Below are 25,956 nucleotides of genomic sequence, written 5' to 3'. Positions count from 1 at the left end.
AATTGGGCATGAAGTGAGCCACGTACTTCATTCCAATAAAACCAAGCTTGATATTATCATCTCCAGCTCAGTTCCTCATCTGACAACTGGTTCGGATCCAAAACCAAATTCATATTAAGCCAACACTACCTAGCCCACGAGTATGTGTGATGGAGGGAAGGCAGCGTGGAAGGACACATTTGTCTGTGTCAAGGCAGTTTAAACACTTTGTTTTTGCATTTTTTACAAAACGTTAGACGTACGTTTGTTTGTCTGTGTCAAGGCAGTTTAAACACTTTGTTTTTGCATTTTTTACAAAACGTTAGACTCCATTTCTACAGCCTACATTGCCTTTTAGGGTAAATGTGGGAAAAATAAATCGGGTGTGCTGATCTGAATTCCCTTCCTCCTTATGAGGAGAGAGCCTAACTGTCCAGAACCAGAGTTCCCTTCTGTTTTCAACATACCGATAGTCCCATCACCATCTCTACACTCACCCCCCATGCCCACCCACACCTTGTCACACACACACGGAGGGAGACCCAGTCTATCCTGAGCAGGACTAGGTGTTAGGGCTGCTAACTCTGGAGCTGAGATTCCATATTTACACGGATTTCACAGTCAACATCTTAGATACACATTTAATATTAAAAAATAAGTTGATAGCTGGGCCTCCAATTGACCTGATATTTTAAATTTCTCAGTATGAATAAAAATTGAGAGAGAGAGAGAGAGAGAGAGAAAATATATCTTAGCAGTCTCTCCATGTGCAATCATATGTTCCCCATTTAAATTAGCATAGTGAAGAATTTTTGGAAGTTACTCCTTGGACTGTCGGACAGCTCTGTAAAATTGTCCGATTTCTCACATCTCTTATTAAAGTCTTCATTTACTCTTTAATTGTGCTTACTTGCTCTTTTTTAAAAAAAATTTTTTTAACGTTTATTTATTCTCATAAATAAGAGAGACAGAGCATGAACGGGGGAGGGTCAGAGAAAGAGAGGGAGACATAGAATCTGAAACGGGCTCCAGGCTCTGAGCTGTCAGCACAGAGCCCGACGGGGGGCTCGAACTCACGGAGTGTGAGATCAGGACCTGAGCCAAAGTCAGAAGCTCAACCGACTGAGTCACCCAGGCGCCCCATGTGCTTACTTACTCTTTAATTGTGAAAAGGCTTTCCCTGATTGCTTTAAAATGACGTTCTGGGAAAATTCAGGTCTGGACCAACACGACAAATCTGTTGTGTGGACATCATTTGTTCTGTACCCATCGCTTATGAGGTAATTTGCATTTGAAAAAAAAGGCACACTGTGTAGCACAGGACAGACTTTTAGGAGAGAGATGATTCTATACATGGAGAAACAGAATTTTGGCTTTTCAAACTGTATGACAGCCAGCCCCATCACAGACACCTGAGTGAGTCCTTTGAAGAAAACTTTAAATAAGTAAAAATGGAATCGATTTTGACTAAAGTCCCTGTGCATTTTCCAAGACAAACAGGTAGGCTTTACTGCCTGCTCACCACAGTATGAAGGAAAGATGAGTGACTTTTTTGTTTTTTTATTGTATCACATTTAGATAGAAAACAACAAGAATTTGGACACAGGAAAATGCAAACAGGAGACAGTGGTATTTAACAGGGATGATACAGCTACTCGGGAGAATGTGGTTCAGGTGCAATAAGGACTGTGGTGGACAGTTTGAAGCTTCTAGAAAGAGATACCATACTCACATTTGGGGTCAGGAGAGAGGCAGGCACTGTTCATAAATGGAGTCAGTGGACAAGAAGTTCTTATGTACAGGAGCCATTTGGGTATTCCAGTAACAGGGTGTGAGAATTCACAATTGGAGACTAGAGTCAGCACAAATCCAGACTATTATAGTTTATTGTATAATAGACAATTATAGATGTTGCTGATTCATGATAACTGGTCCTTTCTATTTTAGAGGAAGAAACCTTCAAAATAACCTTTCTACCTGAAGCCAGAGTTTAAGTTTTTCTACTAAATGCTCTGTCTCCTGAAGAATATTCTCTCAGTCTGGATACTATGTCTATTAAAGTGTTCAAAAAATTCGAGGAAAAATTAGGTAATGGTAGGAAATGATAGACAACCTGAGAACTATGACCCTGCTATGAGCAGGAGGTCAAGGCTTGACTTCTTCCATAAACTTTAAGCTCCTTATAGCCCCAAAGCAAAACATTTGTCCACAACACAATGGTAGCTTACGACATAATTGTTGATTGGTGATTAAATATAGGTCATAAAGTTATTTCTAAATTTACCCTTCAATTTCTTCTTATTCATAATATATACATAGAATACTTAATTTAAACTATGAAAGAATGTTTAAATTGGAATATAATTATGTGTCATTTTAGTTAACTGAAGAGACCCTTTTGAATGACTCACATACTCATGAACGAAATATTCAAAAATAGGTTCTAACTTTAGATAACTTGTGAACTAGACGTACTTTTTCTTTTCAGATGCCAGTGACTTTTTTTTTTTTTTACCATCAAGGAAATATTTTCCACATGATACACCTCATGCTTGTCCTTTTTGACATTCTTTTTGGTACTGATAAAATGATTGAAATATATCCATTACTATTTTTTAAAGTAGTAATTATGGGTTTATAATGGCTTAAGATATCAATTTACCTACAGAAGATCGTTTCAACTTATTAAGAAAAAACATGAAAGACAGAAAAAAGCCTTAAGTGATAAAATAACGAAGTCAGAAGTGTATGCTAACTGCACTAAGCACATAGCCTGACATGCCCTCAACAGGTGATGGTGTCTTCCACTTGCTCATTACTACATTCTGGAAATATTTGAATTGCCGATATCTTACAGGTCTAATAGTGTCCCGTAGCCACTCAACGGGATCTCACACACATATTTCACAATAACTGAGCACTAAATAATCTGACAACGGCTGATAATCATTAGCGCTCCCTGGCCTCCCCTGGGTCATCTATGGAATCTTTACAAAATAGTTCTAAATGGAGTTTTTCCCCCCAATGTTTATTTATTTTTGAGAGACAGAGAGAGATAGAGCACGAGCAGGGGAGGTGAAATCATGACCTGAGCCAAAATCAGACGCTTAACCGACTGAGCCACCCAGGCACCCCATTGCAAAATAGTTCTATAACACTGGCAAGTTCTCTTAGGTGGGTTAGGGATTTGTAGAAAAGTTTTCATGTCTAGCTTAATAAAAATATGTTGCTATCTTTTCCTTTAATTTGAAATGTTCTCTAGAGAGGCAGATTGAAGATTTCCAGCATCTGGGATCAGAATGTAAAGAAACAGTCACCAACTGTTGGCCTGGCCTTTTGTTCCTCATCTTGATGAGTCATTGGAGTGCACCGGTCGGTTAAGTTATTTTTCCTTAAGATTCGACAATTCTTAAATTCCTTCAAATGAAGAACTATGGCAACTCAAAAATTAACAAAATGATGCTTCTTGCTTCACCTGAAACATGACCTACCAAGTATGGAGGTAAATAACAGATTAATAAAAGGAAACCTTCACAATACCCTTAGATCCAGCTTTCAACACACACTTTCAGTTGTGTTCTGGAAAAAGATTGTTTAAGGGTATAGTGTATAATATGGTAACTCAAATGTCAAAATCTATTTCTACAAGTGGTCAGTAATAATGACTGTAATTATGAACCAGTGTTTTATTTATAAAACGTTGTTTTCCTTCCCATCTAGAGTTTCAAAGTGTTTCACTGGATGATATATGGATGATGATGTTGAGCTGTGTGCTGTGTCTATGTTGGCAAGAATTCGAAATGGTTGTGTGTGCAAATGGCAATGAACCCCAGAGACAGGGAATGTGCCCACCTTCCTCAGTGTATTTGTACATCCATCAGTTTCTTTCCTACATCAAATTACTTTCCCTTTGCTGTTTTCCTCTAAAAAGCTATATGATAGATCTAAAAGCTCTAAAATATCTGTATACAAGATATACCTGTAATTTTAAATGTTTCTCTGGAGAGGTTAGGAGTACACTCACACAAATATTCTATTTACTATTTATTTCTATTGCTGTTATGCTCTTGTTTATAATCTTTGTAATTTTAATCATCATTATAGTTTGAAAATATTTTCTTAATGTGCATATTATTTAAATTGGCATCGATGGGTTATTCATAGACCTAAGAAGGACCCCAAAATATATATTCTAGCTGATTGTTAATAGTTATGATCCTTTTACTAAAACTATCTGTGGCAACATTAGTCACGAGGCCTAGAATGCAATTATTTCTTTAAAAAATATTTTCTTGGCCAAAAATTGCAATAATGGTAAAATGACCAAGATCATACATTATTTTTCAAATAGATCTTAAATGTCATTTGATCTCTGAAGTAAGCAAAAGGAGAGAAACCTACCAAGTGGTACAGTCTGTGGGCTGTGTTGATAAATCCAACAGAAAGAGTCTTGGGAAAAAAAGACGACCTTTATTCACTGCCTGATTTTGGCCAGATCTTTTCGTGCCCGTTCATATAATTAAACCATCTTAAAAGTGGTGTTTCTTATCATAAATATTTTATAAAAATGACAGAGAAAATATTAGTAGTTAGAATAGCTGGAAATTTCTCTGACCATCTGTGTTATATATTGTATGTGTGACTCATCCCATACCCAGCTTATATTTTCATAATTGGCTCTTTAATCTAAATACCAAATGATCAACCATGGATGCCAGCTTGACTGGGATGAGAATTACAAGCATATGTACAGTACCTCGGGTTATTATTGTCAGAACACTACAAAATATGTTTGTGACTCTTGTATATAATTACACCCTGGACTCATTATAGCTAGTAATAACGCAGTCTTTTATTCAAGTCAGGATTACTCTGGACCCAGTGTAAATGTTGCTCAGCTATATTAAGTCATTCAGAACATAGATGACACTGCTGAAGGTTGTTTGGGAACAATCACAACTAAATTGGCAGATTCAATAGCACAGGAGAGCTGAATCCAAATGCTGGGTTGAGAAAGGAAAATGCACAAAGTGGCTTTACCTGGTCAGTGACAAGACTCATCACAGTGTATTCCCAGTTTTCTTTCTACAGATAGAGACAGTTCCTGTGCAGCTGATGTCTAATGTGTTGATGTTATTTATCACAATAATATGATGTAGCAAACATTTGGTTTTAACAGTGATCTGGAAAGAATAACGAGCAACAACTCACACCATCTAGGTTTTGAATGAGTTTACTATAGCTGTGTTTGGTAGGATAGGATGCAATACTGAAATTCTTTTTTCTATTATTTTAATCATCTACAGTTGGCAATTTCAAAGTAATAGAGAATGCTAAATTACTGACTCTCTTGATGAATTAGAATGTCCTACAACCCAATCTCCATTACGATCTAAAATTTGTTCTTGCTCTGCTTTAACTCACCTCTTCTCATGATTGGCTTATCTCTGTTCAAACAATACCTCCTCCAGGCCCCAAGTACACCATATTGTTTATACTTCTTATGCCATTTATCTATCTATCTATCTATCTATCTATCATCTATCCATCATTTATCTATCATCTATTTTTATCTATCTGTCATCACCTATGACATTTATCTATTTATTTAAATACTAATTTGTTCAGTCTTTCCACAATATAATGTATGGTTTCTTACATAAAGGCAGGGATCCTTTTGTCTTGATTACAATTATATTCCCAAGTCCTAGCATGGGACTAGACATATTGAGTACTCAAAAAATATATTGTTAAATGAATAAATGCTTGAATAGAATACAAACCATTTGAAGAAAACTGTTTGATCCTAAAGAGTTGGATTGATCTTATTGTTGTTATGGTGATAGATAGTGTATTAATAATACCTATTAACTTAGCTCGAAGTAAGTCCTATATCATTGGATTTACAGATTGAAAATTTGTTTGGGCATTTTACAAAACTGAATATTATTGCTGTATTCAAGATTAATTTATTGCTTTGAACCAGACAGGGACATTTAGAAAAATTGTCCTGATTTACCTTTAATTTTACCCTTATAATTGAAGGAAGGTTTCCTGGCTTCTTTTTCTTACCTGAAAAAAAAATGAGGGTGGGGTAAATATGATACTAGTTCAGCTTCCTTATCAACTTCCTCATAATACTTAATTTTATCCTAAAGTCTGTAATACTGATTTCTCCTAATCTTCATATCCAGAACCCCAGGAGATAATCCATTCGATGGATCACCTTTGATTGTTCTTGGATCTGATTGTTAGATAAATGATGATGACATTGTTTTAAATAAAATATTCTTGGGGCACCTGGGTGGCGCAGTCGGTTAAGCGTCCGACTTCAGCCAGGTCACGATCTCGCGGTCCGGGAGTTCGAGCCCCGCGTCGGGCTCTGGGCTGATGGCTCAGAGCCTGGAGCCTGTTTCCGATTCTGTGTCTCCCTCTCTCTCTGCCCCTCCCCCGTTCATGCTCTGTCTCTCTCTGTCCCAAAAATAAATAAAAAACGTGAGAAAAGAAATTAAAAAAATAAATAAATAAAATATTCTTCTTTAAAACATCAGGTATCTCTTAACATTTTTATAGGTCATCTCTCATAGTATGATTACAATTGTTTTAGTTATTCTCAAAAATCCTACTTTATAAAACAAACAAATTACACAATCTCAGACAAATAGAGTTGAAAGAGATCCTAGCCACCTGGACTGCTTTTCAGATGAGAAAATGAGAAATGCTTTTCAGTGTTATTTAATAAATTACTCCAAGGCACAGAGATGGCTGGTGGGGAACTCAGGGTGAATATTCCAGGGCATTATGTTCTTTCCATTAAAATAGTATGCTGGTTTTAAATTATTACTTTAAAAAATACATCTTCTGTAGAGTATTATCTATTCTATTAAGAGACAGAGAAGTACACAAACAGGGTAAAATATTATAGCATTTCTGCAAAAGTATCTTCCTCCTTTGAGTTTTATGACTTTGTATGTGATACTTGGATTACCTGCCCCATCATGTGCATTCAGACGTCTTTATTAATCCTGGAAAACCCTGTTCAATCAGGACCATTGTGGTGGGAGGTTCACTGAACATCCTTCCTCCATCCAACAAGAGTTACAACCCTTTAGAACGAATTTGTGTATACCTCCCACATACTACAACTGCAGGGAGTATTACTTGTAATTTAGTATACACAATGGTCCAAACATTTTCAAATATATTAATTGATATTTATGCAGCAGAAGCAGTAACTGGTACCGTATTATATCTCCACTTAGTGCCCAGAAAAATTGCAGAAAATTACAAAAAGTTTCATAAGAGGAATGCATGGTTTGTGGGAGAGATCTAGTCCTGTCTCCCTCTAATCATAAATGTATTCAGCTTGAATAGAAACTTAGTTGAGTTCCATGAGTCCGCTGTTTAATATTTTGTAATAAAACATTATACGGCCATTTTAAGTCACAGAACAGAGCCTGAATTCAGTAATTTTAGTGCTTAATAATGATACAAACTCCAAAGCCATTTTAAACTTAAGGCTTTACCTATTCTCTCAGCTGCACCTGCTTTCAAAACGTCAGCTTTTAAAAATTGAGGTGTGGTCAGCATGTTATCTTCTCTTTCTGAGCTTCAATTTTCCCCTCTGTATCTTGACAGTCCCCAAATTTCCAGGGATTGGAGCGAGTGGGTTGGAGAAGAGGGAGGGTTTTTCTCGAAAAGCCCTGACTTGGGAAGATGGCACTGATTTGCTGCATACCTTGGAAATAAAAGTTCAAAGTTGAATCTTCCTCTAGTGGTCATGTTTGCGGGTGGCTTGGAGTCTACTAAGTTGCTGGGAAACTCTCCTCTGGATATACTTCCATCAACAACTGCAGAGAAATCCTCCTGGGGGACACAGAGACACAGAGACCCAGAGAGGCAGTGATAAACGTGTCTCAACCAAGGGAAAAAGGAATGGGGGGATTTTATTCATATGCCATTTTTGGTTGAAACTTGCTCTTAGGAGAACGTGTAGAAAGACCTAGAGCAAGTTCCTGTGATCAGAAGTATGTCTTCATCCAACACATAATAGCTGTTCCCACTAAACAACCTTTAGCTCATGAAAGGTATGGGTGTGGTCCCCAGAGCCTCATCTGCTGCGCACACCCTGTTCCATGAAAGTTACTATGGGGAGAAGGGACATTGGATTCTCTGAGTTCCCTTTCTATCAATGACAGATGCCCAAGTTATTAGAGAAAACTGATAACAGAAAATATATATAAATATGTTACCATAGGACCAAGTATGTCCTTATGTATGCTTCTAGCACATTTTTCTCAAATACGGTATTTTTATATTACAGTGAGAAAACTGTTTTAATGATGTTAAGCTAAAGTGTAGAGATGTAATCTTTCTGAGTTCCCTGGCTTCATATTATTCATTTAGTAGTTTCTCAAACATGGATAGCTGAAGGTTTATTAATTTTGTTGGCAACATCAGTGGTCAGGGGGAACTTAAAAGCAGACAAATGTGAATTGTCATAAAATTTGCTGGTCATGGATTATTAACCTTGAAAATAATTAACTAGATTTTTAAAATATTTTTTTGTTTATAATTTGAAAATAAGATAAATAATAATACAAGTAATAAGATTTTTGTTTATAATTTGAAAAAAAAAGTTAGGTCTTGTCTCGGTTCTGAAGTTTGTGTCAATGTCATATAAAATTCGTCTCAAATGTTACCTACTTAAGAAAGCTATTTCTTACTATGGACCCGAATAGGATTAACATCTCACCACCTTGCACTAATTCTGCACCCTCTCCATACTTCAAGACTATCATTATATGTTTTTATGATTTATTATTTAAATCCAGTTTCCTCTGTAAAAGCCGTGACTGCATATTGACTCCGTATTTCCAATGTCTATCTCAGATGTTGAGACATGTTTTGCTTAAGCAGATTACAATTCAAAGACAACCAATAAGAAACTAAAATAGACACACACGAGTATATATAGAAAATAGATTACCCTGGTACCAAAGAAAAGTAAACAATGTCCACAGATATTATATAAATATAAAAGGTCAGTTTTTTAATTTTATTTTGGGTCCCAGTCATGCGAGCAATTATTAAAAATGTGGCTGTGTAGTTCTAGAACAATAGTAATGCCAATCCTTTCACTTTTAAAGGCCAAATAATAAAGAACAAGTGGAAAAATAGAAATCACCTTTGGAAAAAAGAAACACACACATGACAAGCTACGGTTTTTCAATAAGGAGCTGTTTTGTTCCTTAGATGAACATAAGACAAAAAACAGACTTGCATTCTTATAGCTATATCTGGTTAATGGAACATCTCACTAGATAAAATGTTTTTGACAGTCAATGTAAGACTCTGTTTATAAATCAATACTTTTCCTTAATTTTGTAATTTCCCATTTTATTCTCTGTAGATAAATAAATATTTGACTTCTCAGCATCAAATATTTTCTCTTTTGAATGCTCTTTGCTATCAAAGTTCATTACGTAGTTACCAAATAATTTTGTCACCTGAGCATTCTCCTTTGCGTAGTTTCAAGTGGGAAAATATTGCATTGATTCCAGCATTTATTTTATATAAAAATTGCAAATCACAACATAATGCATCTGGCCAGAAAGCATCCCTAAGGAAATAAAGGAAAATAGCAATTGTTTCAAAAGAATCCTCAAGGCTTGACCAGATGCCATTTGAGAGATGAAGAGGTCCATATATTTGACCAAATAGTAAATAAAGTTTGCAACTCTTTGGCACATTATCCTTTATGTATATTTATTTAAATAAAGCTAATATTTATGCTCATATGAAAAAAGTGATGCTCCATATCAGCAATATTTGGGAATAGCTGAGTTGATCCAAAAATCAAAGCCTGCTGTCTGTAATTGAGGAAACAAATACTTAAAAGTCTTCATTTGCATCTGTACACGTTCAAGTTTCATTAAAAGCATTCCTATGGTTAATAAATTGTTTAAATAGATCAAGGGCAGACAGTCCCCCAAATGGCAACACATATTTCTAAAAATGACGTAGAAATGCATTTGTCTCATATTTCGAAAAATGGCAACTCGTAGTTCACATAATCTTTTCTTTTTCCTGTAGCTCACTTTAAATACTGTTGACTGTCTCAAAAAAATGTACTCACTCACTAGTTCACCCATTCACTGGAACATTTATTTAATCTTTCATTGTTTTGCCCAAATGTACATTATGATGAAAGGTATCGAATGTCTTGCTGAAGTCTGAACGCTACATGTGGGCTAATTTTACCAGCTGCCAATCATAAATTCGCTGACAAAGCTATTTTGGCTTCTAGTGAGCATGTATTTCTTTTCTAAGTCATTCAGAAGGCATCCAGCTATTATATTACTTGGTTCTAGGATCTTCTCTCTTGTTATCACTGGGTGAGTTGGTCTCCTTTGACTTTTTGTGAACTTCTCTGCTTTTGGTACCTCTGTGTTCCATAAGGTTCTTCAGAAAAGAAAGCTAGATTGGCGTTGTAGTAGATTTCTCAAAGTCTTGAAAATATAATAATTGTTTGTATGTATGCAGACTGATCTTGCTCATTTTGACATTTCAAATAAGCCCTATTTAGGCTCTTTGGTATCTTAAAACATGTAGCTGTGCTGGATTACTTTTTTATGTATTAGAAAATAATAGAGAAATAGAGAAATAGAGAAATAAATTTTATTTATTATAAAATAATAGAGAAAACATGTTCTTTTGACCTTCCGCACTGTCACATGGATGCTCTGTGCTCTATGCAGAGGCCAAGTTCTTCCACAGAGATTATTCTAATGTCATTATCTAGAAGGGGGGACACAGGAATGCCATTAGGCACATACATGGCTTTAAGAAGACATATGCCTGAGACTATTATTTCCAACTTGCTGACATACTGAAGTTTGGTTAACCTTCACCAGGAGGCAGGAGTGCTCGATTTGGTGGTTCATATTTATACAGATTTTTTTCAATATATGGTGGGGTTACATCTCATCAAACCCTTTGTGAGTTGAAAGTATTATCAGAGCTTGGCCTAGCCTTTCTTAATTGTGCTCAGAACACTTTCAGTAGGCTGCAGTTGGGCGAAATCATAGAACACAAAACCTATTTGTTAATCGAGTGTTGACTATCTTGTCTAATGTATTGATTACCACACTGAAAGGGAATGAGAGAATGGTGTGGACACGGATGGTTGTCAGTGTGTTGGTGGTTGACCCTCACTGGTCCCTGGCTGACTGGGAACCAAGGTGCTGCCCTCCCACCCCCCAGCATCATGGAAGAGGGCCACGCCACGTATCACTGGCTCGGGGAGGGATCTACATTCAAAATGCCAAGTACAATTTCCACTAAATGTGTATCACTTTCACACCATCACGAAGTTGAAAAATCCTGTCAAACTATCACAAATGGGGACTGTCTGTAATGAACTATAATAAATATTAGCATATTTTACCTTCCATTCTGTTCTCCCCAAATCAGGCATCTTTTTTTAAATTTACTAAAAATATTTTTTTACTTTTATTCTTTTCATTTTTTGATATTTAAATTTTTTGAGAGCAAGACAGAAACAGAGCACAAGCAGGGCAGGGGCACAAAGAGAGACACACACACAGAATCCGAAGCAGGCTCCAGGCTCTGAGCTGTCAACACAGAGCCCAACCCAGGGCTCGAAGCCACAAACCAAGAGATCATGACCTGAGTGGAAGTCGGATACTTAGCTGACTAAGCCACCCAGGTGCCCCAGGCATCTTTAATAGTACTTCTCTGTGGATACATTTTAGAAAGTAGAAACAATAGTCTTATTTTGCATTATATAATTACCAGAAAAAATATAAGCTGATTAAAGGTTAGATCTAAAAAGAATCTGAGTGACCATGTAGGCAGAGCTCCTTGTTTTTCCAGAGAAAATCCAGAATGATTAGAGTGCATTATCCGATGGCAAAGTTCTAGGATTCTGCAACTGTCAAATCAATATTTTACACAACAACTCCCAGTGTTGGGCATGGATCATGTCCTGTGTAGGTCTCAGGTTGGAAGGGAAGGTGGAAGTCTCTGGGTACTCAGCTACCTTTTAATATGGAGAATTATGGAACACCTGGGTGACTCAGTCAGTTAAGAGTCTGACTCTTGACTTTGGACGAGGTCATGATCTCACAGCGTGTGAGGTGCAGGTGGTTCATGGATCAAGTCCCATGTCAGGCTGTGATAACAGCACTGACACTGCATGGGATTCTCTCTCTCCCCTCTCTCCCTGCCCCTCCCTGCTCACGTGCACGTGCTCGTTTTCTCTCTCTCAAAATAAGTAAATAAACATTAAAAAAATAGAATGGAAAATTAGGAAACAGGGCTGGCTCTTTCAGACACTCAAACTCCTCATTTAAGTCTTAAAAATTTATAGCTATCTAATGGTTAAAAAACAACGTATTTAAAAATCTAGGGGCACCTGGGTGGCTCCGTTGGTTAAGCGTCTGACTTTGGCTCAAGTCATGATCTCACAGTTCATGGGTTCCAGCCCCACATCGTGCTCTGTGCTGACAGCTCAGAGCCTGGAGTCAGCTCTGGATTTGGTGTGTGTCTCTTTCGGTGCCCCTCCTCTGCTCATGCTCTGTCTCTCTCTCTCTCTTTCTCAAAAATAAACATTAAAAAAAATCGAATCGTGTATTCTATTACATTATTTGTTTTGATAAATTTTCACTGGGTCATATTTTCTGTCATAGTTAATTCATTACTAATACTTGGAAAAAATAGAATAAAGAAGATATCAAGCTATGAACTAGTGTCTACAACATTTGTCTATCCCAGACCTCTTCCCCAAGTTCCAAGCTTTACATTTAACTTGCCAATGGCCATTTCCACCTGTATGACCCACAATTTCCACAATTTCAACATGTCCAAAATTAAAGTGACTATCTTCTATCAGGAAATTTTGCCTTTTATGATCATGTCACAAATTTTATCATCATCAACCTTGACCCTGAAATAGAAAGTTTTTGTCAGTATCACATACCTGATAAAATAGCTTTTGCTATCAGTTCTATTTCCTTTTGTCTCTGTCCCTTCTCTTCCCCATGCCATTTCCTTTGTTCCAATTCTTAATATTTTCACCAAGATTGTTGCAAGAACTCCTAATTGTCCCTTTGTCTCCATCCTGGACAGCTTCAATTCATTCTTCACAATGTAACACACATGTTTTATGTAAAGAACAAAAGTGATTATTTAGTTCCATTGTTTGGAATATTTCAATGACTTTTAAGAGCCTTTATTTAAAAGGCAAATATCTTTCATAGGGTGGGTGAGCTGTGATCTGGCTCTTACTTTCCTGTAGAGTCTTCACACCCTCCACATTCTAGATCGTCATCATATTCTAGGCAATGAAACACTGTAGTATATGAGATCCTCAAAGAACCTTCTCCCTTTTTCCACAAAAGCTATTTTTCTATCAACGTTTAAACTTTCTGTCAATCTCTATTTTTCAAATGCTTCATTTTGTCTTATTCGTCTATTCTTGAAAACACTTAGTACATAATTCTCTCAGTGCATGTTTCACACTTCGTTGAAATTATTTGCTTAGCTATTTATCTTCCTGAGAAGGCTGTGGGCTTCCCCATCAGTCTCTTGAACTTAAAGGTTATGTAATCCCATTGACTGGCAGTTGCCTTACTTAGAGTGGACCTTCCATGGATGCCTGCCCACTTCAAGTGATTTTCTGTCATCTTCCAGATATTTCTGGATGCATTTTGGAATCTTTGGTATGTCAAGGAAGTCTATCATCACCAGTCATACAGGTCCTTTAAAGGTGTCACCTTTAAAAGTGTTAATGACATTTCCTGTAAAATTTGTCATTACACACACACATGAAAAGAAATCAAACTCAGTAACTGGAAGCAAGTATTTTAATCTCCCTTTTAGTTTGATCTCCAGTGTTAAGTCATAGCTGTACTTGCTTCAAATAGAAATTGTGTACCGGACCTAGAGGTCAGGGGAAACAACAACAACAACAATGACAACAACAGCAACAACTTTATGTAGATAATTGTAAACCAAAACTCTTTATTCAAAGTTATCCCATAGTTTCCCCTCATATTCTTTTTTTGTCTTGAGCATTTTACACTCTTTCTACAAACTTAAGGAAAGATCAACATTTTGCTATGACACTCTCCTTTTTGTCCCTTGGTGAATAATTAAAACTTGCCCTTAGCCATGGCAGCTTGTGTTTGAAATCAGTTCTACGGAATAAAAAAAAAAAATTGTCACATAAGACATGCTACTGATTTAAAGACCTCCAAGCAACACTCCAAAATGACCATGAGTGGTTTCCTAAGGTCAGCAGATGACAGGCATCCCTAAGGACTGGTGTTAGAATAAGGTCCTAGCTTGGTATCAGAAAGAAGAATACAGTGCTGCTACTCTCCAGAGCTGAGCTGCCATCAAAGTCAAGTTGTCGTAATTTTTTGTGATTATCAGATGCTCCATGGCACTTTCTAAAGTAAACTGTAATCCCTGGTTCTTTATTTTATTTTATTTTTTTGTAATCCCTGATTTTTGATGGGCATTGTATGTGACTCACTATTTTCCAGGTTGTTTCCATTGTATGCATATTCTTCCATTATACATTTAAAAAGATCCTTAGGTTTATCTATGAGTGAACCTTCAAAAAAAAAAAAAAAGTCCATGCATGAATCTGCCCAAAGAGAATAGTAGTATACACACTTGAACATCCAGATCGGCCCTTTTGGCAGTCTCTAATGTAATGAAGACTATGTTCTTAAAAAAAAAAACAAAAAAACAGGGGCGCCTGGGTGGCTCCGTCGGTTAAGCGTCCGACTTCGGTTCAGGTCATGATCTCACGGTCTGTGAGTCCGAGCCCTGCGTTGGGCTCTGTGCTGACACCTCAGAGCCCGCTTCAGATTCTGTGTTTTCCTATCTCTCTGCCCCTCCCCTGTTCATGCTCTGTCTCTGTCTCAAAAATAAAGAAACATTAAAAAAATTAATCTAAGAAAGCATAACCAAGTACAGTCAAAGGTGGACACATTACATTGAGATTACAGGTATTAGAGCTAAAGAGAGTTTTCACATTTACAAAAATTGATGTGTTTCTGTAGCTGTATTTACATTTAAATAAAGAGTATATTTTATTTCCTATTCCTTTTTTCCTATAATCAAGAATTAGCAGCATACAGAAAAATACATTAAAACAAAGTACACATACATACATAATATATACATAGACACACACAAATATACACATATTTAATAAGAATATATTATAAAATTAATCATGGGTTTAAAGAAGAAAGAATGAAGATGTTAGAAACTTACAAAGATAAAATTCTCAAAACTCTACTGTCCCAAAACTGTTGCAAATATTTTCTTTCAAAAATCTGTAGTTTATCCTTTTTGATCTTCTGTTCTGTTGATTTTTTTGTTTATTTATTTATTCATTTATTTATTTATTTTTAATGTTTATTTTATTTTTGAGAAAGAGACACAGAGCGTGAGCAAAGGAGGGGCAGAGAGAGAGCGAGACACAGAATCCAAAGCAGGCTCCAGGCTCTGAGCTCTCAGCACAGAGTCTGACGCTGGGCTTGAACTCACAGACCTCGAGATCATGACCTGAGCCGAAGTCGGTCGCTTAACCAACTGAGCCACCCAGGCTCCCTGATCTTCTTCTTTTAATTATAGGTATATTAGATAATTGGTATTAAATGTATACACATTTTCATATTATTAATTTTCATACATTATTGAAAAATATTAATTTACCATTTTGTATTGTATCATTCTACATAATAAACTATAATTTATTTAGTGTAGTTAGAATATTGTTTATTTTATAAAAAAATCCTGTATGATCATTGTTATATATTAATTTTGACATGAAAATTTACCTAAAATTTCTCTAAGCCATGGATCACTGGGTCAATGAAACCCGAAATTTTTAAGATTCGTCAGACATAAGAAAGACTATTTTTCTAAGGAAGGTATGTTATCATAGTTGTCTTCCATTTATAAGCATGCATTTAGCATGATACTTTTAGCTTGGTGTTTTAAGCAAAATCTTTTTAGTTTCTGTATCCATTTTTGTCTATTTAAGTTTTTAAATTGATCTTTTATTAATGATTTAATGAATATTTTTTATTGCTGGTAACATCTCGTAGTTTTGAAATACTCATAAGGTATATCCATTTCTCACTTTGCAAAATGTCTTCACTGACATGCTTTGCATCGATTGGATTTTTAATATTTTCTGAATTCCGAGTTCCATTCCGAATAAAGAAAGGTATTAATCCATGATTTCTTCCAGTATTTAATGGCTTTATTTTCACACTTAAACTGTATCCGTTCATATATTATTTATATCAATAATGTGAGTTGAAAAGCAATTTTTTCCCTGTAGCTTAATTTTCACAGAATAATTTACTTTTATAAAATCCACTATATACGTAGTCTATTTCTGGCCTTTCAATTCTTTTTCAGAATCATTACCTAGTGATAATATTATTATTGGCTTAATACTATTTTATAAAATCTGCTAGGGTACTTGTGCACATTGTTACCTTAATAGGATATTTCCAAAACCTAAAATATAATTTGTCAAGAATTAACATCAGGCTGGTGACCACTCTTTTTATTCAAGCACTGACAGTCCCTCTCACTGTATTTAGTTCTACTACGAAGTCACGTATCACATGGTAATTTCTTGGTTTACTACGCTGGTCCTGTATTTGTCTTGAAGAATATTCTTCAAGTTCCATATCAAGTTGCTATTATGGTAGGAGATTGCATTAATTGTAAAAGAGAGAGACGGCAAAAGACAGAGGGAGAGAAAGAAACTGACTCTGAGTCTTTTAAAGGCATTCATTAAAAGGCATTCATTGACATGATTATAAATTCACAGAATTTTCTGGAATGTTGGCGGACAGGGCTGGGATAATAGAAGCAGGAGCTGTTAAGAATCAGTCGTGACTGGAGGCAAAGCAACATCACAGAAACAGTCTTGATCAGAGGTAGCCACTGTCATTAATATCGGGATGCCTTAGGTGGCACTGTTACTGCCACGGGCAAAGGTGTGTGACATTGGGGATGCCTACTCTGTACACCTGAGTCACAGCTGCAGGGTGAGCTGCCTATTTGTTTCCAACACTGAGAGGTATCTCTCACAAAGATCCTGGTAGAAGGGAATTGCAAATATAAAAAGGGAGTTCAGATGCAAAATTTTTACCTTACCTACTCAGATTGTCTTGAATCAGTTTTCTATTTTGCGATGTAGAATTGTAGGATTTTTATTTGTGTCGCTTCTAGTCTCCTCGTGATCAGTTAGTCACTCGAATCTGCTGGTGGGCCAATCTCTTTTGATTAACCTTCAGTCTTTGTTGCCTAATACCTTTATAACTACTTGCATCTGCCAATTAAGTGCTGCTTCTTGGCCTTTGTCACTCTAGAACTACCGTATCGTCAACGAAATCCATGAATATATCACTAAACTCTTCCCCTGATATGTCAGTTATGTATTGAGACATAACAACTTACTTAAAATTTAGTGACTGGCCATAGGTGATAATTCAGTAACTACATTTAACACTGTAATTAATAGGTACAGGATTATCCGTGCTCCATTCTCTAATACTAAACAGGTTTCATTGCACATAAAGATAAGTACGTTTGATAACCAAATTTCCATGTTTCCATTTCTTTGAGTGTTGTCTATACTTTTGGCCAAAAATTCCATCTTTGTCAGCATTTTGGGGGGAAGGTTGTAGGACCCACTGCAGTCAGAGTGGGTATTGCATGACCCATAACCTCACTGAAGGTCCTAGAGGAAAGGCTCTAGGCTGAGCTTTCAGGATCAGCTTCATGAACCACATGTCGAACTGTCATGACGGAGTAGAAGCTGACCTTGGAGCCATGCTATCTCTGCCATAACTCAAACCAACAAAATGAATATCTCATAATGATTTCTTCATGTAGCTCACTTCTGAATCAGGGTCTCATGCAAATGTGTCCTGTTGGCAGAAACAGCCGTATGTTTATGACCTAGCATCCACTGAACATCAGATACATAATTTCTGTGTATTTAACCTTGAAAAGCTAAGTTTCACAAGGTAATAAATTATCAAAATGTAGAAATGTGTTCAAAATTTTCAAGTAGACCAAATGGCATGTGACCATGACAGGGCTCAGTCTCTCTCCCCATTCTTCCTCTCTTGTTCTTTCTCTCTCAGTTTTAATTTTGGATATCATATTTACTTAATATATTTTGAAGCTATGAAATTTGCCTGTTTATATTATCCAGATGAAATCATCTTCCCATGTAATAGTTTTATTTGATTATGATTTGAGATTAATATCGTCATCACTATTTTCTTTCATTGTGTTTGTCTAATATAATTTTGACCCTCATTTTATATTTATGCTTGATGTGTCATTTTTTAAAAACATCTCGTAAACATGAAGTCACTTACTGTTTATTTTTTAATCCAATCTGAGAGTCATTTGAGGGAGTTATTTTCCTAAATGAAGCTTTCATTTATAAGCTACATCATTAATTCAAATTCCTTCAAAGTTTAATCTGCTAGTTGCTGCATCCATCAAAATTTTAATTCCGAAATCTTATTTTTCCTCCCCATTGAATCCTTATCAAAACTAGATTGTCCTTTTTCATGACATGCTGCTTTGATTTCATAGCATCCTCTTGAAAGTTGTTGAAAACACAAAGTCATTTTTCAAAATTGTGTTTCCCTTCTTGCAGTAAGTCTATTACAGAAAAGTCATTATGTCAAAATTTGAAGGAATTGGATACTGACCTTATTTTGCACTGCAGAATTCCTTCATATTTCTCTATTTTCTGCCCTTATTATTGTATTAGTTGGGACAAAGGGAATTAGATCCACTAAACTAATTAGATATATGGAAGAGGTGAGAAAATAAACTGTGTACAGGAAGGTGACCCCGAGAGAAGCAGGAGCAGGAAGCAGGATCAACCTGTATTGAAAGGAGACTTGGGTGGGGGGTGTCACTAGGCCGGAACCACCACAAAACCTGCAGAACAGACATGGTCCTGCCAGAGATGCCCCTTACAAGGGAAAGAGAAAAATATTTGAATTCTCCTTTCCTCGTGCTCCCCATTTGCTTTCAATACCTCTTTTTGGCCAAAACAAGTGAAAAGTAGTGACACAGGAGTCTGGGAAATGCGGCCAGAAAGCTTCCTCTTTCCTTTTGTAAGAAGAAGAGCAGAGAAAAGGAGGGGGAAAGAGAGAGATAACACACAAGGTCAAGTAGGCACTACCCACCTATTTTACTAGTCACAACATTCTCCATTGGTCTATCAATTTTATCATACAAGCCTTTATGCTCCCCACTAATCGGAGGCAACTTGCTGCCTTTAAAATGCAGATACTTTAATCCTCTTTGTAACAAGAAAAGACTCAAAGTCTCAATAATCATAATTTTCTACTTCTAGTAATGGCAAAAACACTTTTAGAGTCCTACACATTCTATCAAGAGTAACATAAAACTAAACAAAATATCAAAAATCTGTTTGAAGGCATTAGAGACTTAATAGAGCAGCACAGACTGAAGGGGCCTAGGGAATAGATACAAAGGAAGTGAAGAGAAATGAACCTGAAAGTGTCACTACTTTTTCTCCCAAGGAAGTTAGTAATTCTCAAAAGAACAGAGTCCGAATAAATAAGAAGAGTTTTCAACCGTCTTATGAAGCTGGAGGGTCAAAAACTCCACCCAAGGAGTAAAGATGCTTGAAAATATCTTAAGTTTTTAAATTTCTTTCTTTTCTTTCTTTCTTTCTTTCTTTCTTTCTTTCTTTCTTTCTTCTTTCTTTCTTTCTTCTTTTTCTTTCCTTCTTTCTTCTTTTTTTTTTAAATAAAGAGCATGAAAAAGTACAGCCAGCCTTCATACAGCCTGAAGCCCTGTACCATAATAAAGGAGTCTCTCATCCGTTTTGAATTCATTTTTGTGTGTGCTATAAGAAGGTGGTCCAGGTTCATTATTCTGCATGCTGCTGTCTAGTTTTCCCAGTGCCATTTGCTGAAGAGACTGTCTCTTTTCCATTGGATACTCTTTCCTGTTTTGTCGAAGATTAAGCCATACATTTGTAGGTCCATTTCTGGGCTCTCTATTCTGTCCATTGATCTATGTGTCTGTTTTTGTGCCAGAACCATATTGTTTGATTACAGCTTTGTAATACAGCTTAAAGTGCAGAGTTGTGATGCCTCCAGCTTTGATCTTTTTTTTAAACATTACTTTGGCTATTCAGGGGTGTTTTCTGGTTCCATACTAATTTTGGGATTGTTTGTTCTAGCTCTGTGAAGAATGCTGGTGTTATTTTGGTAGGGATTGTATTGAATGTGTACCTTGCTTTGGGCAGTATGGACATTTTAACAATATTTTTTCTTCCAGTCCATGAGCATGGAATGTTTTTCCATGTGTCTTCTTTAATTTCTTTCATAAGCTTTCTATAGTTTTCAGCATATGGATCTGTTACCTCTTTGGTTAGGTTTATTCCTATGTATCTTATGGTTTTTGGTGAAATTGTAAGTGGGATTGATTCCTTGATTTCCTTTACACTGTTTCATTATATAAGTCAGTCAGAGAAAGACAATTGTCATATGATGTCACTCATAGGTGGAATTTAGGAAAAACAACAGATGAACATAGAAGAAGGGAGTGAAAGATAAGATAAAAACAAAGAGGAAGACAAACCATAAGAGAACCTTAAATACAGAGAACAAACTGAAGGTTGCTGGAGGGGAGGTGGGTGGAGGAAGAGGCAACATGGGTGGCATTAAGGAGGGCACTTATTGGGATGAGCACTGGGTGTTATATGTAAGCAGTGAATCACGGGGTTCTACTCTTGAAACCAATACTACACTGAATGTTAACTAACTTGAATTGAAAGAAGGAAGGAAAGAAAGAAAGAAAGAGAAATCTATGCTTAGATTAAGATATCTGACCCCACCTTAACTGACTGCCAGAATCAAAAATAAAATCTCTGGAGAAAAACAGTGACATACATAACTGATAAGTGTCTCTAAAATGGTTCATTTACAATGTCTAGCATCCAAACGAAATTACCAATATGCCAGGAGAGAAGATGAAATGATCAGAGAAGGGGAGGGGTGGGGAGAGTGAGAGTGACTAACAGAAATATAACCATAGGAAATTCAGATATTGAAACTAATAGAAATAGGTTTTAATTGGGGCGCCTGGGTGGTGCAGTCGGTTAAGCATCCGACTTCAGCCAGGTCACGATCTCGCGGTGCGTGAGTTCGAGCCCCGCGTCGGGCTCTGGGCTGATGGCTCAGAGCCTGGAGCCTGTTTCTGATTCTGTGTCTCCCTCTCTCTCTGCCCCTCGCCCGTTCATGCTCTGTCTCTCTCTGTCCCAAAAACAAATAAATGTTGGAAAAAAAAAAATAAATAAATAAATAAATAAAATAGAAATAGGTTTTAATTTAAATGTATAAATAGACTACAAAGATGAGAGAAAAATGAAGAATAATGGAAACCATAACAAAAAATTAAATAGAAATTCTACAACTGAAGAAAGTTATAATGTAATTTAGGTCAAAGTAGATAAGTTCAACAATATTTTAGATATAAGAGAAGAAAGCATTATTGAATTAGAAGGTCAGAAAAAATAATAAGTCTGATATATGAAGAAAAATGAAAGATATGGAATGTAATCTAATAATATGAAACCTATAAGAGAGGATGAAAAGTTTGAATACATGTATAATTCGAGCCTTAGATTGAAACACAGAGGTACACTAAGTATTGAATAGCCAAGGGATAGTTAAAAATCTGACAAAATCTAAGTGAATATTGTTGTTTAACATGATTTCTTATAAGAAAATATATATAATATATATAGAATTAAAATGCATGACAATAATAGCAAAACAGTTTGGAGGGGTAGGTGGATTTGGAGCATTCTGAAACTTTATATGGTCTTGATCATGATGAAAGTATGAATTATTATTAGATTAAATGAGTAAAGGATTTATGTTTTAATCTTTAAGGTAACTATTAGAATAATAATAAATAAATGGTGTTTATTAACAAGCTAATAATGAAAAATAAATAGAATATTTTTGAAAATATATTCCAGAGAAGGCAATAGAGATGTAAGAAAAATATGGAAGAGGTGAACAAACAAAAAACCAAGAGTAAGATAACATATTTAAACCCAAATACATCAATAATTATATTAAACATAAATAGACTACGTACTTGAGTTAAAAAAACAATGTCTGGGGGGAAAAACACAACTATAGATAGGATTTTTAAAAGCTGGCATAAATCCTTTAATGTAAAGGTACAGAAAAGTTGTCAGGAAAAGGATATACAAATATATGCCATGCAAACTTGTAACCAAAGAAACGCTGGTGTTCTGTCCTAATGTTAGGTGGAATAAATTCAATGAAACAATTATTACTGGAAATACAGACATACACCAATGGCAAAATATCAAACCAGAGGGAAGATTTGAAAGACTTGAAACAAGATTTACAAACTTGCCTTAAATGTGTACCTACTGTGTAGAAAATTGCAACCTATAATTGCAAGAATGCACATTTTGCTTCAAATACGCATGAACTCCAAAATTAGATGATATGATGGACCATAGACAGACATCAAGAAATTGCAAAGAATTAAAATCATATGTAAAATGTGCTCTGACCACAGTGGAATTAAGGTAAAAATCAGTAAGAAAAATATAACGGGAAAATATCCAAATGTTTGAAAGTTAAGCCATGTACTCCTATGTAATCCATGAGTTGAGGAAGAAATAACTATGACAATGAGAAAGAAATTGAATTGATTGATTTGAAAAAAACATAATTCTATAACTCCTACTGTATCTCTTCAGAGGCTTGACATTGTGTTTTCATTTACTTCCTTTACCTTTTTGAGCTTCATAGAATCTGCTGTGGCCTAATTTATAAGTGGCTTTTCACAGAGCCTGGACTTGATACAGTCTTTTTTTTCCTCTAGGTCCCACCGAAAACTAGGAACCTTAGGGATTATTGGTAAAAGGGTCCAGAGAACACACACAAATCTGTAGTGTATGTTGGTGTATGTTGTCTCCAAAAAAAAAAAAAATTCAAGGAGCCCCACAGGTGTTGTATATTTGGTCAGCATTAGTGCAAGATGAGACACCTCACCTCATTTCAGGGGTGATATATTGACATGTCAAAGACCATCTGCTCCCTAAAACCTTTCCTCAAATGGCAGCCCTCTGAATTTCGTGGTTTTATTCTCCCTCTGGGCAAACATATGTCAAACTAGTACATCTGGGGGTTTCCCCTTTCTGCACACCAAGGACAACCAGTGAGGTGGAGCAAATGATGTTCTGTGGGATGTCTATTACACCGAAGTTCTGGAGACTTTATTTTAATAACAACAGGAAAGTTGACACATCCCTGAGGGAAGATAGTGCAATTGTAATAGGATCTCTCCCAGCTGAAGGCAAACTGCTCTGATCTTCTTTGATGATTGGTCTGGAGGGGGGGAAGGCATTTTGCAGGTCAGGAGGGGTATATCAGAGCAAAGCTGTGTTAATTCGCTCTAACAAAGATGCCGTATCTGTCACAGCAGCTGCGATTGGAGGGACTATCTAATTATACTTACAATGATCCACACTCATTGTCACATGCAGCTGACTGTTGTGACAGACGAACAGGTGAATCAAAGGTAGGTTTGATAGGATCAGAATCTGCAAATCTTTGGTGGCAGCGTTAATTACCTTGAGTCTCTGAGGGGGGTGATATTGTTTATTTGTGACAACAGTGGCATGGATTTTCGGCTGGCCGGTTTTGGACTATGTATGTTGCAACTGGTCCCAGAAGAAGATGGGTTTGGACCAGATCTGCATTTATTACCTGAGCTTCCTAGTTTCACACTCTGTCACGTGAGCCAAGGCACTTCTATTTCTCAGGAATCACATCAACTCAGAGCCAGTAGAAAAATCTTTAAAATTGTGAGCATTTCCTTCCCTTCAGTATCCATTTGTCATATTAGATGGCCTCTGGTCCATCTGGAGCAAAATTTGAGTATATTCTCGTGCCAGATCCTTATTCAAGTAACTCAGCCTGTTTTCTAATCAAGAGGCTTCCGATCTGAGATGGAATGAGTAATAGTCTAGTTTGCCCAAACTGGAGGGTTTCCCAGGATGTGGGATTTTCAGTTCTGAAGCCAGGAACTGGGGTGGTCAGTCACCTGAATCTGTGAATTGACTGGAAACTGGGGGGAAAGTTGGAACTTCCTCTTGCGGTGATGCAAATTGGGTTTCTCTTCACCAAATCTAGATCTTTCCTTGTTACATGGATCCAGTAATACATCAAGAGGCTGCGCATCTGTTTATTCCTAGGTACTTCTGTTCAATTAACTACCAGCACAAGTCTAGGTGTGTCAAAACATTCTGATTACCACTTCAGAACTGCTATTATGGTAACTGAATTCACATAGTCTAGAACACTCAAACTCCAGTCTCCTACTTTCCAGGATCCCATTATTACCAAGGAAATCAAGGACCTAGATTCTACTGCAACTTAACTCCACTTTTATCCTTAACCTAGGGATGTCACCACAGAACTTTCCAGAAATACTGGTTTTGTCCTCCCGGGTGCATTTATCAATTCCTTTGTAAAGGCAAAGTCTTCTGAGCACTCCCAGGACACACTCTTGAGGGAGAGGGAGAGAAGCACACTCAGCAGATCCACTCCAATGCTACCATCTCCCCAAGACTCAAATGCCTTCCTCTACATTATGCCAGGGAAGTCCCAGCTTTTGTGACCTCACTAACGTAAATTTTTGAACTTGGCCTTCAAGAGCCAACCGAGTAAAGACATCAGATTCAAACTTCTCTAAATTCAGAAGGAAATGTAGTGTCACAATATATTTGTCGTCATCCAAAATTAATTTTGTCCCTTTTGAAAGGTTCTATGAATACATTAGCATGTTTTTATCCAAGTACGCACAGATAAAAATTAACGATATTTTAGGATTCCTTGGCCGTGTATGTCATATCCCCTTGGAAGACACCTATGTTTCTCTTCCTGGGGCATCTTGGGAAATAACTATTGTTATCGGTCTGGAGGCAGTGGGAGATTATGAGGCAGGCTAGAACAAACTGTGTCAGGTGACATAAGAACGTGGTATATATTTATGGGAAGACTACTTTTCTAATAGTGAAGTTGTTCCTCATTCTCTTGGCAAGAAGCGTGAGGAAATTTTGGTGGTGCAAGCTTCTCAGCACACATTTTCCCCATCCCAAATCTCAGGGTCCTTCTACTTCTTCATAAATGCTTTAAACAGAAGCAATAATGTCCCAATATTAACACAGGGGCCGGTGATGCTGTGAGATCAACTTGTACTTTATTCATGCTTCTTTACATTTAAATTTTTGTTTGAATCCTCAGTCACATCGCTCTTCCTTCTAGCTTTGGGAAATGATAAGTTCTTTTACGTTTATCGTAGAAGTTCTCTAGTATCTTAAGCCTGATTCTAACAGATTCATACACGTAAGTGCAATAATTATTTTTTTTTTCTTTTTTGTCTGTTCTTCTTCATCTTTAGAAATGGATGGCAGCCCTCTGCGCTTGTCATTATCCTTGTTACCATAGAATAACATTACTATTACAACAGCATTTTGATTTTCCAAAAGCTTGAATTTGGCCAGCTCTCCATCTCAGCACCCGTAGATGATTATTTAAGTAAAAATGATATCCCTGCCTACCACAAATTACCCTTATCCCATTTGCCATCTGCAAGTGCATCATGAATGTGTTCATATTCAAATAGGAGTTAAGCTCAGCGTTGGAATCCTATCATAAGAGGTATTTTTCCAACACCACTGTTGACATCGTACTACAACAATCAGTGTCGGACCAGGAAGCACACACCTCTCTGAATATTCTAGATTAAAGGGATTTCATTTAGGAAACTGGTACCAGAAGTGATGGA

The sequence above is a fragment of the Lynx canadensis genome, chromosome D3, assembly GCF_007474595.2.
Source record: "Lynx canadensis isolate LIC74 chromosome D3, mLynCan4.pri.v2, whole genome shotgun sequence".
In the NCBI taxonomy this organism is placed as follows: Eukaryota; Metazoa; Chordata; class Mammalia; order Carnivora; family Felidae; genus Lynx; species Lynx canadensis.
Note: the sequence above shows the minus strand (reverse complement) of the source record.